The sequence below is a fragment of the Bidens hawaiensis genome, unplaced genomic scaffold (genome assembly GCF_021521415.1).
Source record: "Bidens hawaiensis isolate Kalapana, Puna unplaced genomic scaffold, B.hawaiensis_p1.1 tig00011632_1, whole genome shotgun sequence".
NCBI classification, from domain to species: Eukaryota; Viridiplantae; Streptophyta; class Magnoliopsida; order Asterales; family Asteraceae; genus Bidens; species Bidens hawaiensis.
Window position 1 is genome coordinate 124,920 of NW_027491910.1, and position 7,088 is coordinate 132,007.

Consider the following 7,088-nt stretch of genomic DNA (forward strand, 5'->3'; position numbering starts at 1 on the left):
TAAAATTAAATAATATATTTATGTTTTTATTAAATTATTTAAATCAAAAAATAACTATTAAAAAGAGAAAATAACTGATTAAAAAGAAAAAAAAAGTTATATATAAAACTATTAATAAGAAAGAGAAATGCATTTAATAAGAGAGAGAGGTGGAAAAATTTTGTAAGACACTATTTATGTGATGCCATGTGAAATTAAAAAACATTTATTTATTAAATAGTATAAATTAGTTTTCTTTTAAAAAAGAAAATGTTTTTATAAGGCACTTTTTGGCATTATGAGTAGTTGATAGAAAAAAAAATTTCAAAATAGCCTTTTAATAGAGAGAGATGCCAAGTTTATCCTCTATTTCTAGCTTTGTCCATCTTCTATCGAATCAACGACGATGTGTTAGGTTGTCTCGCCGATAAATTAACAAACCAATCACAGTAGGACGCGTGGCCGGAAACACATTGCCCCCAACGTGTTAAACACCCTATCTTCTCGTCCCCATCGTGTTAAACGCATTGATGTAAGATTTCATATTTTTAATTGTTTAATTGTATTGTATAATCTTAATTATTTCTTATTCACAGAGGTTAAGCCTGAATACAAACGAAGAGATAACAAGTCATAAGAAAGTTGACGAGAATACAGTCGAAGCTAAAACAAGTCATAAGAAACTTGAAGATGTATAACAGTTCGGTTCATTGTAGGTTGACATAAAAATGGATGAATTGGATGTTTAATGTTTATTGTTTTAGTTAGACGTTTGTGTTTAATGTTTTATTGTTGACACCTCAACACAATACAATTAAACAATTAAAAATATGAAATCTTACATTGATGTGTTTAACACGTCGAAGACAAGGAGATAGGGTGTTTAATACGTCAGGGGTGATGTGTTTCCGGCCACGCCTCTTGCTGTGATTGGTTTGTTAACTTATCGGCGGAACAACCTAACACATTGTTGTTGATGCGATAAAAGAAACACAAAGCTGAAAATGCAAATTTGACTATTTGAGAGGATAAACTTGAAATCTCTCTATTAGACTGCTATTTTCAAAATTTTCCATAGAAAAAAACTTACCAAACTAGGGAAAAGTTTTCTTCGTGTAGGGGTGTTGGAATTTTGTCCCCGGTTCCAATGAATTTCTTTTTGTCCCAATCGCTACATATTTAGCGATTCATTTACTGATTGCATATTAAATTAATATTTAAATATTATTTTATATTTTATCCAAAATAAACGTATTGAATTATTATTTTTTTATTTTTTCTTATATTTTTAGTCAAAAACTAAACATGTTGAATTATTATTTTTTTTTCCTTTTATCTAAAAACTGAACATATTTGATTTAACTTTTTACGTAAAAATATTGAGCAACGGTGTGTGCTGTTAAATTCATTTTTCTAAACAAAATTACTGATTCACGTTGAATACATGAATTCTTATTTATTTATTTTTTATATCTATACTTTTAATCTGTTTAAAATATATGTAACTATTAATCGTGCACTATGCTTTGTTTTTAATATTGTTAGGCCCCTCAGTTTCTAAAATTGATAATTAAAATAAGATTTTTTTTTAGGATATTGCATAAGACATACAATCCCCCATTGTAGATGCATAACTCTACATATAACATATGCAAAGTGAGTGATGAGGGGGAGATGTGGTGATCTCCGTGACCCCGCACAGCCTCCTTGCATGTATAACACATAGGTTAACGAGGATCTACAATAGTAAATGCAACCTTAAGTATAAAAGTAAAATATTCGTCTCTAATATTTCAATTTATCATATGTAGTTTTGTCCTATAATTTAACTAGAAGATTGAACTCGTAATTATATCTTCAAAAACCTTTTCTGGAACATTGTAGATGTTAAAACCACTTTCATACTATACTTTCAAGATATACCGTAAATGATTCCCCACCAAACGGTATTCTTTTATATTATGACTTAAAATTTTTATCTTTTCTCATATAATTAAATGATAACTAAATACAATTATATTTCACAAATTTTACTTATAGCAAGCTATTGGTAGAGTTTTGAAAATAAGACTAAAAAAAAAAGCATTTCCTATATTATACATGATAGAGAGTACGCTGTCTGTTAAAACCTCTGGCTTCACAATGAGGCTAATGCAAGGAAAAAAAACTTTCTAAGAAAAGTATTAAATAAATTACTATTACAAAAGCGAGTGCAAGATGAAAACAACATAGTAACATATAAAAGAGAACTGGGTAGAAAGCAAGAAATGTTAACGCTAACCAACCAAGAAGCATTCATACACTTTCTTACAAAATGCATACACTAAGTCCAAACTTAAACCTACGCAAAGAAAAATGTGGGGAAAAGGTAGGACGCTAAAGTTAAACGCAAGTTAAATCTATACGTTTCTCATAAAAACCATAACCTTTATAGAGCTTTTCTTAAAGAAAAATTAATAAAAAAATAATAATGAATTCTATCTCCAGTTATGTACTTGATAAAAATGTACAGTTTCAACAAATCTTGTCAAATATGCTCATTGAACTTACTTCTACCCATCTTTCCACTGTGATAGTTCCAATATTGTTCTTAGTAGTATCGGCGTTTGTCTCTCCTCTACACATGCCCAAATCATCTCTATATCACCTTTCTTAACTTGTCCGAAATACATGCCATCCTATTTTTTTCTCAAAAAAACTTTATTTCTTATCCGGTCCAACCTTACTAGTTACCACCAATCTCCAGAAAATATTAGATAATATAGTATTTTAATAAAAGGTATTTATTAGTTATAATAGTTGTATCACGTAGTTTATTAATGTTCGTGTTCAAAATATTTAAGTATTTAGTTAATTACTCTCTCTGGTTTTGATCTTGCTCTCCAGTGGACAGTGAGTACGACATATGCTATTATTAGAAAGTTAAAAATCAAGCAGTAACTATTTCATTTGACTATTTTAGTATTAAAGTGACTGAGTTTGTAAAACCTCCGCATATATATAAATATAATTCCAACATGTTGGCATCTTTTGACTCTCTGTCTCCCAAGTTCCAAGTGGAGAGACAAACCGCAAAGTCGGCCATTCATCAAGTAGCGGTCTCCATCGTCCGATAGTCGTCTTATTAATCGACATGTCATTTTCTTGTATTAACACAACGTGCCGGCATGGACGGCGGGCTAACTCAACTATTTCCTTTAGCTTGTTGGGAGGTGTAATTCACATATATAGAAAAATATGCCGAAATTAAGTAGCATCCAATAATTTGCTTTTGATACATTTGGGTTTCTCCCTTTTGCTTTTGATACATTTGGGTTTCTGGCCCCGGAGGCCATGAATTTTCTAAACAGGGTTCAACGTGTCGTTCATGGTACTTTATCGTCTCCTACGACCCAACGCTTTGTTTTTAATAGAATTGGTTTTGCTATTCGAAAGGGGGTTGCGGCGCAGCTTATTGCCCGTTTGCCTGCCACTTTATTGTAATCGTTTTGATTTTAATAATAAATTGTTATACAAAAAAAAAATATCATTATGTTATTTATGGATCGGATATATAATAACGAAACGTTAAAGAACACAATAAGTTTCTTCCATAATGGATTATGACAAGTGAGATTTCGAATAAGCGTTTTCACGATCTTCTTTATTTAAAGAAACAATACTTCGAAATAATGAGTCCCTGTTGATATTGGCACATTTGAAAAATGTTCAAGAGTTCTTGTATAAGTTCTTTTTCTCTTTTCTTGTCGCTGCATATCTTGCATATATATCTCACCTGCACATATCTTATTTTTGTTTTCGATGGCTCTACTTAGTTATAGCCATAGTTTGACAAGGTTTAAATAGTTGATGACTCCATCTATGCTTGAGTAGTGAAATTTCTTGATAGATTTCTTGTTACTCCGAAACAATTGTGAAATTCTTTAAATGACAATATGCTAAGAGTGGTGGTTTCGTTTATGGGGTCAAATATTGTATATCAATCGCATCGATCTTATTAGGATCATACCAAATTCCATTAACTGATCGAATGATCATCTTTTCAAAAAATGCGAGACATCTAAGTTACACAAGTAAACTTTATTCAATAATAAGAAAAAGAACATACTGAAGTTAAAATAGGATCCTAGGTTGCAAACAATATTTCGATTGATAATGAACAAAAAAGAAAAAATAGGATTCTTGGTTCAGTTTTTCGGCCACCTTAACGACATAAAACAATATTAATTAGATTTTATTGAGTCTGGTTTGCAGGGGTCTTACTGTTTTTGAAACTAAAGCCCATGATTGCTAAAAACATATATAGATTGATTGTGAAGGAATGAAATTAGATTTGGCAAAGATCCCGGCGGTTGCGCGTGAGTCAATCTTAATCAAGTGGGTCGGCGGTTGGGACTTTCCACTGAATAAAGAAAACAAGAAGTAGTCGAAATTCTAAAGATAAAGGACAAAAGAACATGGGACTAATGCCTAGGATAAGGACACTAATAAGATCCCAATCAAACCTTTATCTTTAATTTGATTTCCTTATTGTAATATTAAATCTTTAAGTTAGTTAAATTAAACGAATAAAGTTGAGACCAATTACTTTATGCATGTGAGCTAAACAACTTTACTTTTCTTGGAGACATATGCAACCTTTATGTATGACGTAAAACGGAACGAGAGGTAAAAGTAAATTTATAAAAAAAAAAAATACTAATACATTACACAGAGATTTTAATAATGCTTACAATCGAACGGGATAAAACATTAACAATAACCCTTGGTTAACGAACTATTTTTAAAATAGGTTTAATATGGTTGTACGTAAAAAAAACTAACGTTTATAAAGTTGATAAATAACAGTTGCAATATAAGAGTTCCCGGTTGAGAGTTGTCGTCGGCAAAGGGATCCGCTTTCCTCGTTTCTTTTCATTTTAGCCATAGAGGATTGTCACGTGGCTATTGCAGATATTGTTGAAGCAAGTTTAATCAAGCCGGCTCGGATTGGGAAAGATACGTTCTCTATGGTAGTTGAAGAATGCTGAAAATGTTGTCAAAGATGTATAAATTGTTTTTAACTTTTTATGTTGTTTATAAAGATAAATTTTCACGAATCTAATTATATATTTTATTGTTCCCGATGATAAATATTGCTTTTCTAGATGATCTTGACCATTTAAAGTATTTAAGTTTAGATTTCAGCCGTTTAAACTCATTCAAAAGTCTTTTAGAAGGAGCTGTTGAGGGCAGTTTTAGACTCTCTTGGGAGTTTTGGATTCTTCCCCCACGTTTAGTTTCTTATCCCCACGTCGCCAATTCTTTCCATATCGGGCTCTGTTTTCACTTCCAATTGTACCCACAAAAGGCTCCAACGAAGATCCGTTCAAGATCAGGTAACAATAAAACCATCCCACTATATTTTATGGTTTTGTTTAGGTGCTGTTGTACCCACATTAGGTTTGCCTTCATACACGGATTTGTTTTTGTTGCCAATTTAACCATATATTTGTTGTATTTGAGTTTAAAGAAGCATAATGGATGAAAAAAAAATATGATCTTTTCAGGCTATTGTGAAGCAACAAGGTGGGGACTTCACCATTTGAAGAGGATAAACTATGCTCATGTTTCTTTTACTTATTTTTATGGACTAAACGGGTGCCCGCGCGATGCAGCGGGAAATAACCTTCGTAATCATGTTAAAGATCTATGGGTGCTTCTTGTTTCGTTTGTAATCGTGACACCATTTATTGGGATAAGTAGATTCATAGTTCTTATTTTAAACTCAATTTAATAGCGAGATACAGACGAAAACAGAACCTAACCATTGTTAATGGTTTGGTTTTGTTAGGTTTCAATTTTCAAAGGTTTAGTTTTAGTTGTCGGTGACCAAAAACCGTTAACAATGGTTTGGCTTATCAAAACTGGACGGCAAACGCTTATACGTAAAATTTTAATTTTTTAACTGAAAAGTAACTATGACAATATCATAATCAAATTAAAGAGAATTAAATGCTCGTTTTTATGGTGTAATTTAAAAAAAAAAATATTAACGTACGAAAAAGTTATGACCGTTCAAAAATTGTGGGGTATTTGAGTTAAAAATGAAATTATAAATAATAGATGGTTATAAGATGAAGGACCAAAATTATAACTAATCTTTAAATTCATAAAAGTTGATTAAAATTGAGAGGACAAGGTTGTAACTATTTTGGAGAAAAATGAAAACACGTGAGATTTAATGATAGAATGACTACTTTACCCTCATTCATTTTAGGTTGTACTACGTGTTTAAACATTTATAAATCCCTTAAAATTCATGGTCTTAATTTGCCCATGACTCCTATATTATATATAGTATAGATAGGGTATGGATAAGGACATAGGGTAACAATAACATGATAAATTATGGTTATGTTTCTTTTACTTATTTTTAGATTTTGGAAATTTTGTTAGTTTAAAATGTTGTTCTTTTGTTTTTTTATTAGTTTTATCACCCCGCCAATTACCAAATAAAAGTAGGGATGATATAAAGTTATATCATTATGACATAAAGACACTCGCCTACTAGGCGGGTATAAAACTAGTTTATATGGGTGAGGGTGGACTCGAGTGGAGAGGACCAAATAGCTTTTAACTTGAGGGGTAGGCCGGAAAAGCTTTCTTTTATTCGTTTGGGGAATTCCAATGCGGTTGAACATGGCAAAAGCTCAAGGGTGTAATGTGGTTATTATTTTCTTTTAATTTGGAATTAGTTTTTTTTTCCAGACTTGTAAGTGAATTTTTGAGAATAGTAAAGTAGTGATTATATCGAATTAGGAGGCAAGCGGGTAATAAGCTACGTTGCTCTCCCATTTTGAATTGTAAAATCCAATTTTTTAAAAACTACATTGGCTGATCTTTAAGTAATAACATTACTATGCGTGACCTGGAACTCGGCTAAGTAAAAGATTTCAAAAAATCATCTAAATGGAAATCGAGAATGTTATACATTGGTGGTAAATTTACGCTTATCACTTCGGTTCTTGGTTACGTTGGGTTATATTACATGTTCTTATTTGTTATCTCTGGTAATGAAAAGAATCTTGAATCTATTTGATAAAAATTTTATAAGGGTAGAGGTGAAA